Source organism: Pongo abelii, chromosome 6, assembly GCF_028885655.2.
Source record: "Pongo abelii isolate AG06213 chromosome 6, NHGRI_mPonAbe1-v2.0_pri, whole genome shotgun sequence".
NCBI classification, from domain to species: domain Eukaryota; kingdom Metazoa; phylum Chordata; class Mammalia; order Primates; family Hominidae; genus Pongo; species Pongo abelii.
In genome coordinates this window covers 55,047,546-55,061,608 of record NC_071991.2, presented here as the reverse complement: position 1 = coordinate 55,061,608, position 14,063 = coordinate 55,047,546, and the positions used below count along the sequence as shown (strand labels likewise).

Genomic DNA, 14,063 nt, shown 5'->3' with positions numbered 1-14,063 from the left:
AGTTTAGGTCCATACACATGCACATATAAGCGTCTATAGGTACTATGCTGAGACGTAACATTTCTTACTGTGAGTCTTAAGGAAAAAAACTTAAAAGCAACAGGCTAAAAGGGCAGGCCTGCTGAATAAGGCTTCTTTGTGGCAAATACCCATTAGGATTCTTGCCAGGTTAGCAATACACTGACAGTTCTAATTAATGAAACACTCTAATTTAAACTCCCATAGATGGGTAGGCTGACAGGCATTTCCTAAGAAGTCCTTGTTAAGAGTATTTTAAAGTGCATTTATCTGTAGTTTGTACTAGACATTTATGTTCTCTGTATTTTCCGACTGATTAGTTTAATGTTGCATGCTATTGGAGGAGAGGAGACATTAAAGACTGGAGTTTAGGATAAAGATGGAAGTTGTAAATGTAAAAGGTATCGTGTAGCTGGTATCATTTTTGTGGTAGAGAAAAGAAGTCAGATTATTCACGTTGGCAGAGTATGAAAAAATATCTGCTACTTTTTCTCCTAGTCCCCACTCCAATCAGCTCTCAGTGCGAGCCACCAGTTTTCCTTCAGACCAATGCTGTCCAGGAGAATTTTCTGAGATGATAGAAATAGTCTCTATCTGCACCATCCAATACAGTAGCCACCAGCCGGATGGGCTATCTGGCACTTGAAATGTGGCTAGTGCAACGAAGGAACTAAATTTTTAATTAATTTCAAATTAAACAGCCAATATTAGGCTAAGTGATATAAGCCAGTCACGAAAAAACTTACATAAGGCATCTAGAATAGTAAAATTCATAGAAATAGAAAGTAGAATGGTGGTTGCCAAGGGCTGGGCAGAAGGGAATGAGTTGTTTACAATCTGCGTACAGATTTCAGTTTTGCAAGATGAAAAAGCTCTGGAGATCAGTTGTGCAACAATATGGATGTCCTTAACACTTCTGAACTGTACAGTTAAAAATGGTTAAGATGGTAAATTTTACGCTATGTGCGTTTCACAATTAGAAGTAAAAATTAGAAAATTAAAGAGCCACATGTGGCCAGAGGCTACCATATTAGACCATCCAGCTTTAGCTACTGTGCCATTGGCTATGATAAAGCATCCCTAAGCTTAGTTTCTAACCACCATGGTCCTCCTTATCAAACTTCTTTCAGGATTCATGACTTCCTCTTGGGAACAAGATAGTAGTGCTTCCCTGGAGTTTACTGCAAAGGAGCTGCGTGTACCAGCATTCATCCTCTGACTGGTGGCAGGAGGCCCGAGTTCAGGCTTGAGGGACTGGAGTACTGTACTCCTGTAACTAGGAGACCACATACAGAATGTGTAGCTGAGGAGGGAGGAAGCTGTGTGGGAGAAAAGGTCTTTGTCCTCAAGTTCAGTGAGTAGTTATTGAAGGCGTGAATGCTCTGAGCCAAGGCAAGGGTTTTTTCTGCATGACTGCCAGACTGCCCTACACCTTTATCTCAATGATGCACACATTATCCCTCATCAGTTACCTTACCCATTGAAAAGAAAGCCTTGACTGCCTAAGAGAAAGAAAATAACTGTCTATATAAGCTATCGGTTTATTAAGCGTCTTGCAAGTACTGATGACCAACTGCCTTTACTTACATAAAGAATGAAACCCAAATGTCCAGTTAGACTTCCCTATTCTCCACACTACCAGCTTTATTGAGCAGACTGAATACATTTAAATTCAATGACTGTGAATTACCACCTTCCAGAAAAGCAAAGGAGAAATTATTATACTCTTCATTAATAAATTCATTTTTAAATGATTGCCATTCCTGCTCAACTGAAAACAGGACAAATGATACTCATTTATAAATTGATTTTTTCTGTTGTAAACCTTCTATTGAAATAGGAATAAATGAAGTGTTTGGGAAAGGAATTAGCTAATTAACAATTGGGATGTAAATGGCAGCTGATGAAAGTCATCTATATAAATTAGCTCAGACTCATCAAGCTCTGCCCAAAAGAAAGATTTTACTAAGTGTTTCATTGAAAGCTCATGAGAGTAGAGCATAAAGCTTTGGGACTCCACAGCCAGTGAATTCCAGCTCCTAATATTCAATGCCTTGAATGAGGAACCATGTAGTGGAAGAATCACTGTATGGGCTATTAAGTGAGTAAGCAGGCTTTGAAGCCCACCTGGGTTCAAATTTCAGCCCTGTCACTTCTCCAAGCTTTTATAAAAAAGGGATAATGATAGGTAGTTCATTCTTCCCAGGGTTGCAGTGAGATTTAAATGAGATAATGCTTGTACCTACTTACAAAGTGCTCAGAATACCATTTGGGACACAGCAAGGACTCAATTATTGTGAGAACAAGAGAAGGATACATAATGAAAGCGGTCCCTTTGTCAAAGTCTGTCTGTTCAGACTTCAGAAACTTTCCTTGAAGTGTCTAAATGCTCTTTCACCTTTTGAAGATTTGCTTCATTGTCACTTCATGTCTTTTAAGAGCTGCTTAACAGTCTCTTTCTCCAATTTCAAGGGCAATATCTACTTCTGATAGTTAACTCTGTGGTCTTCAGTGCCAGTCTGCAGCTGAAATACTTCCCAGCAGCGTGGTGTGGAACTGGGGTGACAGACTGCAGATTTGGTTGGTTTGGCCCAGAGTGCCGCATTAGATTGTGTTTTTAGAAATCTGAATTAGCAGCTAATATTTTAAGATCCAGAGATTTCCTATAGACACTCAGATATTTGGCTTCTGCTAAAAACTCAAAGATCTGGCAACACCAAATCCACATTCCCGCATGATGGCAAGACTGGAGTTGGGTAGTGGCTCCTCTCAACAGGGCCTGTATTTTCTATTGTCCCCTCTACTCTCTGACACGGAGGCCAATGAAAGCGCCACCTCTCCTCACCTTTGTGTAATTGCACTCACTGATACCGCCTGCCTAGCCCTGCAGCCCCATGTGTATAGGTACAAGAGGATGCCACACTTTAGAGACACCAGGCCCTAGTAGCCATCCTGACTCCTCTAACTCTGAGCCAGAGTTTCCTCATATAGAAATGGAATTAACACCCCAAACACAACATCGCATGGTGTTGTGAATGTGATGAAAATATTTTTTAAAAAAAGAAAAGAAAGAGTTGCATGAAAGTAATCTGTTATCCAATTAATTGCAGCTAAAAAGTATGGCCCTGCAATAGGACAGAGACTCTGGAAGAACCCCATAGCTCAGCCATGGCAAATGAACTAATTTTACCTTTTGGCCACATCTGAGTTTGCCTCATTTGCAAGATACTGTCATAATGAGAAATGTGAATTAAAGCAAAATGTCTAATTTATTGTCGTGATTCATGTGGCAGATTAGTAACTAGGAAAATATAGAGTTCAATGGAATGTTGTGCTTCAAAATCTACATTTATTCATAGGTAACTAATCATTTTACAAAAGTATTCTTCAAGTCACTTCAGAATTTATCTATAATGCAAAATATCTTTATATGATGTTTCCCAATTTTTTTATGTAAAAAATTTTCCACCGGGTGTGGTGGCTCACTCCTGTAATCCCAGCACTTTGGGAGGCTGAGGCGGGCGGGTCACAAGGTCAGGAGTTCGAGACCAGCCTGACCAACATGGTGAAACCCTGTCTCTACTAAAAATACGAAAATTAGCCAGGCGTGGTGGCACGTGCCTGTAATCCCAGCTACTCAGGAGGCTGAGGCAGGAGAATCGCTTGAACCCAGGAGGCAGGGGTTGCAGTGAGCTGAGATCACGCCACTGCACTCCAGCCTGGGTGACAGAGTGGGATTCCGTCTCAAAAAAAAAAAAAGAAAAAAAAATTCATGAACATTTCCACATAACAGTCATTGTAATTTGCTGGGGAAAATATGTGATGAATATATGTTATGAATTTAGTAACACCTTTAATGAATCTGTAGGTAGGCAATGACAATAGAATCCTTACACAGTTGAAAAATAATAGTGTAGATACATGTCTCATTATGCCGTGCCCATTCAATGCTGGGACACACTTGAATTCAAGGACCACCTACAAGAACTCCACCATACCCAGTGATTCTCTACCCACCCCTCTGTGCCTTTAAAATATGATCCCACTTTTTTAAAATGCAGTCTTCATGCACATCTATCATGTAAGAACTCTTTTAGGGATTTTATAAGTGAAGGAAAGAGGAGAGATTAATGGAATGGCATCCATTCTTGGATACATTTTTTTAAATGCATTAAGGAACAGATAACTTATGTAGGATTCATTTTCACTCAAGCTAGCCAATTAGAAAAATATAGTCAGATCAAGTTCACTGTAAGAAAGATGTTTTCCTATACATGGCAGGTTGGAAAACAATTTTCCTTCTTTCATAGAAATATAAAGAAAGGAAGAAAACGATTTACATAAGATTATCCCTACAGGCTAGACCTATGCAGTCAGGATAATCACTCTAAGAGGTTATATTATGGCTTTTTTAAAAAGTCAGATAGACCCAGATTCCAGGTGATGCTCCTCTACTTACTAAGCTCCTTATCTGTAAAATGGGGCCATGTCAACCATGTACAGTTATGAGGATTACACGAGATAATATATGTAGAGTGTCAGGAATAGAGATAAATTCAAGAAAGGTTTGTTCCTTTAACTTGATCATAAAAAACAGGGTTCTAGGACTGTCATGATGATGGACATAAAGGATGAAGGATGTGTTTGAAATAGGCAGGCTGTGGTTAGCTGCCAAAAGCATTCTCTGTGGGAAATAGGGAGGTACTGAGCAAGCCACATCTCGGGTCCTTTCATTTCCTTCTGTTCTTATTTTTGACATTGCTGCCATTGTGTCCACTAATTGGCAAGGTTGCTTTGAATTATGACCTTCCTATTCCCACCATCTGTCTTTCTCTCCCATCAAAACAGTGCATTGTCTATTCTGATCTTTTCCCATTAATGTGATTTGATATGTACTTTGTTAACTCTGTAAACTGGGATTTAAAAAAAAAATTTCCCAATCATCCTTAAAATGGTCGTTAGCCATTTAATTCTCCATCACTAAAAAATTAGCCAAACATTCATTTCCTACAAAAGAAATAAGGTAATAAGATGTAAATCTTGCTGGTCCAAAAACAAAGGGTTACTTTATGTCTGGCAAAGTGGAATTTAAAACTACTTTGTAAAAGTCCATTAATAATGTCCATTAATTCTAGAGCTACTTGTTGTGTTTTATCATTATCAAATTTAAACCATTTTATTATCAAAAAGGAATATATATACATATATGAATACATGATTATGTATACGTATATACCTATATATGCGTGCATATACATTTATGTAAATATAAGTATAGGTAGGTAGATAGAAAGATAGGCACATAGATGGATGGATAGATTTTAAAAGACCTAGAAGGATTAATATCTAACTGGGAGTTGAGAGTGAGAGTAAAGATGGGGATATGGAGATAGAAACTTTAAATTTTACTTTATCTGGTTATATAGTTTTAAAATTCTTTACAGCAAGCTCATATTGCTTTATTGGTCTTTTAATTATTTTCTAAAATCTGATCATTTCAGTGCTTAAGAAGAACACTTTAAGACATTTCGTTAATTCTTCCAGGGCACTAGGGCACTGCTAAGCGCAATAAAAAAAAATACACTAAAGCTTTACCTTAAGAAAGAGGTGAAAAAGATACTCAGGAAAGCTTTTGATCACTACATAATTTTAGTTAGGATTTTTAAGTCAGATGAGTTGCTAACATATATTTTGAGCCCCCAACCACCTACAAGCACTATGTTCAACTGCAGAGAAAACAGAGCTAAGATGTCTCAAGGTTTTTATCATTTGGAAGAGCTGTCTATGAACACAACCAAGACAGAAAGGTAGTAACCCAACTTAGGATATTGATCAGAAATGTTTATGAGAGCTTTCAAACATGACTAGCTGACAGGCGAGTAAATTAAGCACTGGGAGATTTAGGTTAAATACATAATCATTAAGAACGGAAGAAGAGATCATGAACCATCTCAAGCTCTTTCTCCCAGCTTCAGGTGAAGTTCAAGTTGGGAGGCCTCAGACTCCCTACCTACTAGCCTGACTGAGTGAACTGACATTCCACCCAGTTCCCTTCAGCCCCATACAAGATTGGGTGAGGGCCCTGATGACACTGGGGGCTTCTGAGGAAGGGAGGACAGCTAGATGTGACTAACACATACATCACTTCTTACCTTCTTGGACATAAAGAACCTCATCTATCACAAAAAAATTCATGAATGAGAATATGTGGTCTTTGCCATCCCTTCCACCTATGAGAGCCTCATAATCATGCCTAAGCAATGTTGAGAAGAACATTCCATAGAAGGCTCAGATTGTGGGTAGGTATGGGAGTGAGGATAGAAAGGAGGCAAAGAATGGCAGGAAAGGACACGCACACCTGTCACTAGTACAGGCTAGGCACAAAGTCTTGGAGGACTGTGGCTGATATACTCTGATATAAAGCAAGCAATACTCTAGTTCACCCCCACTGACTCTTTTCCACACTTATGGGTTCTTCCATTGGTTTGTTTCCCAAATCAAACTTTTAAAAAATTGACAAAGTGTTTCCAGTGTTCCTCTGGGTCTGTGATTGGAATTATACTGAATTTACAGATTCATTTGACAGGGGTAGCTAAAATAATCACAATCATAACATCTAAAATTATATGTTAGAACATTAAGCATTCACTATGTGCTTAATAACATGCTAAGTCATATATATACATATATGTGTGTGTGTAATCACTTAATTCTCACAATAACCCATCACACAGGTATTATCTCCATTTTACAGCTGAGAAAATGAAAGCTACAAATGGTGAAGTGGCCAGGTGCTATAGCCCATGCCTGTAATCGCAGTAGTTTGGGAGGCTGAGGCAGCAGGATCAGTTGGGTCCAAGAGTTCAAGACCATTCTGGGCAACCCAGGGAGACCCTATCTCTACAAAAAAATAAAAATAAATTAGTCAGGTGTAGTGGTGTACACTTGTGGTCCCAGCTACTCGGAAGGCTGAGGTGAGAGGACTGCTTGAGCCTGGGCGGTCGAGGCTCCAGTGACCCATGAATATGCCACTGCACTCCAGCCTGGACAACAGAGCGAGACCCTGTCTCAAAAAAAAAAAAAAAAAAAAAAAAGAATGGTGAAGTGGTGAAGTACTTTGCCCAGGGCTGTATAACTAATAAGTAGTGGAGTGAAAATTCAGACTCCAAAATGCTCTTAAACACCAGGCTGCCCTGACTCTATCTTCCCAATCAAGGGCAAGAAGTGTCTCTTCTTTTTTTTTTTTTTAAACGGAGTCTCGCCCTGTCGCCCAGGCTGGAATGCAATGGTGATCTTGGCTCACCACAATCTCCACCTCCTGGGTTCAAGCAATTCTCCTGCCTCAGCCTCCCAAGTAGCTGGGATTACAGGCATGTACCTCCACGCCCAGCTAATTTTTGTATTTTTAATAGAGACGTGGTTTCACCGTGTTGGCCAGGCTGGTCTCGAACTCCTGACCTCGTGATCCGCCCACCTCGGCCTCCCAAAGTGCTGGGATTACAGGCGTGAGCCATCGCACCTGGCCCAAGAAGTGTCTCTTCTTTGGTGTGAGCTTTTTTTTAAAGTTCATCATTAGAGTTCTATAGTTTTCTTTATAGGGATTCTGTCATTTTATGTCAGTTTACTAGAGAGAGATGCACAAATCCTCAATGAAGAAAACTCTTAAGACTTTATGGTGACATGGCAGAAGATTTAAAGAACAGAGAATGTTCTTGTTCTTTGCTAGAAAGATTCAGTGTTACGTAAAAAAATCAGCCCTCCCTAAATTAATCTGGGGAGTCAATATGACAGCTATCAACATATAAATAGGGCTTTTGGAGAAAATCTGACAAAAAATGATCTTGAGGTCCATCTGCAAAGGATATGTGGGATTAGCCAAGTTTCAGAAATCAAAATTAATGAGGAAATACTAGACTTGCACGGAATTAAACTATATTATAAAGTTCCAGTATTAAGATAGTTTGTTACTGATAGAATCAGAAGTAGAAAGTCCTGAAATATAGCCATATAATGTAGGAAATTAGCATATGATGAAGACTGAATTTGAAACTGAGATGAGTAAGTGTTGCCAGAATAACTGACTATAACAGGATGGGGAAAGGAAGAATGAAATCTGTTGAGATCAGCCAGGCGCAGTGGCTCACGCCTGTAATCTCAGCACTTTGGGAGTCTGAGGTGGGTGGATCGCTTGAGGCCACAAGTTCAAAAGCGGCCTGGCCAGCATGGCATAACCTTATCTCTACTAAAAATACAAAAATCAGTCGGGCGTGGTGGTGCTCACCTGTAATCCAAGCTACTCGGGAGGCTGAGGCACAAGAATCTCTTGAACCCAGGAGGTAGAGGTTGCAATGAGCCAAGATCGCACCAATGCACTCCAGCCTGGGCGACAGAATGAGACTGTCTCCAAAAAAAAAAAAAAAAAAAAGAAATCTGTTGAGATCCCCAATTCACTCTTAAGCCAAAATAAATTATTATAATTTAGAATTTTAAATTTTTACAATTAAAACCACAAAAATACAAATCATATGGATAAATTTTTAAAATAACATTAGCAAGCAAAAACATAAACTCAATTCACCAAGGAAAATATAGACTTGATTATAAAATAACTTAAAAATTTCTTGTGAGGCAAAATTTTTTTAATGAGAAACTAGGAAATACATCTGCATCATACATGAAAAAGAGATAATTTCCCTTAACATACATAGAGCTCTTACATACCAATAAGAAAAAGATGACCACCCCAAAGGAAAAATATTCGAAATATATAAGCACCAGTTAAAAGAAGAATAAACATAAATAGCCAAAATATTTACTAGAAAATATTTCTCTCACTCACAACTGGAGAATTACAAATTAAAGGGCCAGGCACGGTGGCTCACACCTGTAATCCCAGCACTTTGGGAAGCCGAGGTCTTGAGGTCAGGAGCTTGAGACCAGCCTGGCCAACACGGTGAAACTCCGCCTCTACTAAAAATACAAAAATTAGCCGGGCGTGGTGGCAAACGCCTGTAATCCCAGCTGCTTGGGAGGTTGGGACGGGAGAATCTCTTGAACCTGGGGCGGAGGTTGCAGTGAGCCGAGATAGCACCACTGTACTCCAGCCTGGGCGACAGAGCTAGACTCTGTCTTGAAAAAAAAAAAAAAAAAAAGAATTACAAATTAAAATAAGGAGCCAATTAAATATATAAGGTGAACAAAGATTTAAAAATTTGGTAATATCTAGTCTTGACTTGTGTGGGGAAAGTAGCTTTGGGTAATTTGGCCAAATCTAACAGATTAAACATGACCAGTGAAGTTGGTAGACAGCTCTTGTTCATTTCATTTTAAAAGGAAGGAGACTGGACTGGGCGCGGTGGGAGGCTGAGGCAGGTGGATAATGAGGTCAGGAGTTCGAGACGAGCCTGACCAACATGGTGAAACCCGGTTTCTACCAAAAAATACAAAAATTAGCCAGGCATGGTGGTGCGCACCTGTAATCCCAGCTACTCAGGAGACTGAAGCAGGGGAAATCACTTGAACCTGGGGGGACAGAGGTTGCAGTGAGCTGAGATCACGCCACTACACTCCAGCCTGGGCGACAGAGTGAGACTCTCTCCCAAAACATAAATAAATAAAAATAAAAATAAAATAAAAGGAAGGAGACTGATAAGTGGTGTGCTCAAGGCCAAACTCCTAATTAGAGGTGGGACCAGAGCTAGGTCCCAGGTCCCCTAACTTGTAGCCCAGGGCCCTCTCTCTGTACTGGGATGTATTCATCTCATTTCCATATGGGAACACAGACATGTCAGAATGAGGAAGTTACTTTCCAATGCACTGTGCAGTTATGTTAGCCATGCCATTTCTCCATCCTAGCTGAAGTTCCACCACCATAGACCCTGACACTCCACTGTCCCCAAGTCCTGGATCACCACGTAGTGTGCTTATTCTGCTTCATAGTCTCATCCTCAGCAGTCCCAGCCCACCACATACTCCTTCTCTCCCTTTACAGTTTCCCTGATCACTCACTTCTTGTAGTCCCTTCTCCGTCCATCCTGTCCCCTTTTCAGTTTCTGTTTTAACTTCTCCTTACATACCCAGTTCTACAAACAGCATCATGAGCTCAGCCACCCTCCAGTTCCTGTTAAAAACCACTAGAAATATAATCCAAGGGCCGGGCGCGGTGGCTCATGCCTGTAATCCCAGCACTTTGGGAGGCCGAGGCGGGCAGATCACCTGAGTTCGGGAGTTCGAGACCAGTCCGACCAATATGGTGAAACCCTGTCTCTACTAAAAATACAAAAGTTAGCCGGGCTGTGGTGGCGCGCGCCTGTAATCCCAGCTACTCAGGAGGCTGAGGCAGGAGAATCGCTTGAACCCTGGAGGCAGAGGTTGCAGTGAGTCGAGATCGTGCCACTGCACTCTAGCCTGGGTGACGGAGGGAGGCCCTGTCTCAAGAAAGAAAGAGAGAGAGAGAGAGAGAGAGCAAGACAGATGCGAACCATATTTGCAATTTTATATTTTCTAGTAGCCACGTTTTTAAAAGTAAAGAGAAACTCACGGAATTATTTTTAGTAATATATTTTACCCAATATATCCAACATATTACTTCAATATAAAATCAATATAAAATTATTGAGATATTTTAAATCCTTTCTTCATATTAAATTTTTGAAATTATGTGTATATTTTACACTCAACATATCTCAATACAAACTAGCTGCATTTCAAGTGCTCGATAGCCACATGAGGCTGGTGGCTACCAGATGAAACAGCACAGATCTAGACTCTCTAATGAAAATGGATTAAAAAAAAAAAAAACTTTTGTTTATCTGTATTCTTATTATTCTTCAACAGACACAAATTGCATGCATTTCTGTATTTTTACAACTTGCTATTTTATATATCTTTGGCATATCTTTACATTCATCCTCTAATGCAAGTTATTTTTCTAAATGGCACATGTCGCATCAGCACCTGTCTTCACTTCGACATATATATTCATATTTAGCTCCTAACTGCTCCACTGCCTCAAGACATTCTCCCTGTTCCTTGCCTCCTGCCACCTTCTCCCTCTGCACATCACTGGCTGTGAAGGTTCAGATGCCCAGAAGAAACGTTCTCCACATCTTCACCACCTCTTCACACTAACCCATGCACAATTTCTAGCTCTGCTTTAGTAGATCTAAGGTCACTGACTCATGACTCAGAAAAGTCAAATGCAAATCATAGGAAAAGCCTGCTTTTCCTATGCACAATTTCTAGCTCTGCTTTAGTAGATCTAAGGTCACTGACTCATGACTCAGAAAAGTCAAATCAAATCATAGGAAAAGCCTGTCTTCACTGCTTCAAAGTTATGTTTAAAATAGTCTTGTTATTTATTTTTACTTAAAATTAGAAACAGTCAAAAAAATGAAATGCATGGCTCTCTTTGGTTCCTTTTCAAAATAAACTGGCCTAATGGTTCTCCACACACACAAGCAACTCAATTTTTAATCAAAAAATGTACTTCTTGCCTCAAAGACTTTACTAAAATAATGTTTTTGGTTCTTAACTATAGAAACAGTTTCACCACTGGAAAATGTGAACATGAGGTAGATACAGCTTAAGAAGTTAAAAGTCTTGAATTAGGAAATTAAGGTGTTGTCACTGACTTTAAACACCTATAGACTTTGTAATTCATATTACAGTTTGGTTTCCCATTGCTTGAAGTGTTTGCCTTCCTAATAATGACAGACTTGCTCTTCTCCCCCAGGCTCTAAAAGGTAGCATGTGGAACCCTGGGGAGTTATGAGACCTGGATTTGGGTCCTCACTGCCAGTTGCCAGCCAGATATATGACCTTGGCGTCCATTCGCCCCGCTGGCCTCAGCCTTCCTGCTGTAAAAAGGGGGTTGACAGCAGGCTCCTTCAGACTGCCTCCACCTCTGCCCCCCCGACCTTAGCTCATCCTCCTCTATTCCATTATCCCTGAAGCATTTGCCTCCTCATGTATCTCCTCCTTCCCAAAAGACAAGATGGCTGGCAGCACGGAAGTGAAAAGGGAAAGAAAGGCTGTTTAAAAAAAAAATTCTAAAATGAGTCACCTTTCAAGAATTTCCCATTTTCTCATGCCTGGGTGCTTGCTCGTGTCGCTAAATCAGTTCTTTCAATGAAACTTGCTCTAAGAACCTGGTATTTGTTACGTGCACTGCTCTTGCATGCTGTTTACAATGTGCACCCATCTCTTTTAAGAGCTTGTAGGTATCAAACGACCTCCAGGTTGTGCATCAAAAAGACATCAGCAGCCACAGTCAACTTTAGTTGAGCCTGGAGAAAATCAGACCAAAACCGTAGAGTTTTAACTAGGTTTTGTATCATCTTTTGATAAGTTAGGAAAAATAATTACAGCTCTCCAAACTTCCCACTTAACATCTCCCAGGACCCTGCAGCACCCTAAAATATAGCCAGCTCCAAGAATCACTCCCTACTCCGTACCCGGATGAGCCTTGACTCACACTAATTCCCTCCCTGAGGCTTAAGTCGGGGGCAGCTGATGGTTGTGGTCTGTGCTGCTTCCGCCTGGCCTGATTTTTCATGCTGCCATTTTGAATTAGCATACGTTTCCTCTGCAACTGATGCATCTTCTAACCAGGCTGGGAACACAACATGCGCACACACACACACACGCACGCACGCACGCACACACCCACCCCACCCGGCTGCCGGACGCAAGCGTAAGTCAAGGCACTTGCAAGCTAGAATCAGACAGAAAATCCAGAAAAGCCACGTTATTTAACAGAACCCTACAAGGTCAGCTTTGAGTCAAGGCAGATAACAGTTTCCTTCTATGTTTTCATGGACATTTTTATTCCCAAATCCGACTTCTCGTCAATTCTCTAAAGTTCAAGCGCCCCTCCTGCTTTGCAGACCACATTCCTCTCGACCCTCGCGAGTGAGGTCGCCAAATACTCGACGCCTCAAGAGCGAGCCGAGGAGGCAGAGGCCGACCAAGCCGGACAATCCCTATCCCGGGAACACGCGCCGGCCTCTCGGCAGCCCCGCCCGGCGCCCCGCGGAGAACGTCCGGGTGCGGCTCAAGGGAAGTTATGTCAAGTCCCACGCGCCGCCCGCGGAGAACCCAGCGGCGGCCCGCGCGCGTCGGCCTATCCGGGAGGGCTGCTCCGGGACACGGTGCGGCGGCCGCGGGCGAGTTGGACGCGCTAGCAGAGCCGGGCCGAAGGCGGCGGGCGTCTCCGGGCAGCCATGTTCGCGGCGCCCGCCAGCGCAGCAGGTGCGGCACCTCGGGGAAGGTGCCCGGCTCGCCCCGGACTCCAGGGTGGCGAGGCCAGGGGCGCACAGGCACATCCCAGCGGGCAGCAGGTTGGCTGCCAAGCAAAGGAAACCCAGGAAGAGCAGCGCGGGGAACCCGGCTGCGGTGGGGGAGCCCGGGGCGGGCATCCCTCCACTGCACCCCCGCAGTCCCCGAGCCGAGTCACCCCGGCTTCAGGCCGAGGCCACCTCTCCTCTGACCCCCCCAGGCTCCCAGCCCGCCCGGGCCAGCACCGGGAATCGGCCTAGGGTAACGCTACCCGCGGGTTCGGAGGGACAGCGGGAGGAGATGAGGCGCAGGAGGTGGCGATGGTGGGTGGGGGTGAAACCGCCGGGAAAGCAGCGCTGCAAACGCCCTGCGCTTCCAGACGCGGCTCACCTGGGGCGGCGGGCTCCGGGCTCCCCTCTCCGCTCTGCCGTGCTGAGGCTGCGGCCGCCGAGGGTGCGGGTGCTGCCGGGGCCGGATTACTGCGGCGACATCGGGGGCTGCAGCTGCAGTGGCGGAGGCGGCAGCCGGGCGCTTCCCCCTACCCAGACTCCCGGCGCTGGGGCCCGCCGCCCCCCGCAGCAGCTGGCCCGACTCACGTGACCGCGGGGCCCACCCTCCGCCTCCCCCACCCCGGCCCCCGGGGCCCCGCCGCACCCCGCGCGTCTGGCTGCAGGGGCCGCGGCGCTGCTCTCAGCCGAGTAGGGAGGGGGCCTGGGAGCTGGAGGAGCGGCCGAGAGGGCGGATCTCGCCACAGAAAGTGGCCCCCT

General features: G+C 43.2%; 1 protein-coding gene across 2 annotated transcripts in view; it reads right to left on the bottom strand.

Annotated features, from left to right (window-relative positions):
* SCRN1 (secernin 1) overlaps positions 1–13,815 on the bottom strand; it is a 68,437-nt gene extending 54,622 nt beyond the window's left edge. Inside the window, exons 1-2 of one of the 2 annotated variants that reach the window (XM_054560585.2) lie at positions 13,687–13,776; positions 8,300–8,415 (exon numbers count right to left, since the gene is read on the bottom strand). The gene's annotated coding sequence lies outside the window, so the exon portion shown is untranslated. Of the gene's footprint in view, positions 1–8,299; positions 8,416–13,686 lie in introns of both variants that reach the window. The other variant, XM_002818092.4, reaches the window with a different exon arrangement.
* Between the last annotated feature and the right edge of the window lie 248 nt (positions 13,816–14,063).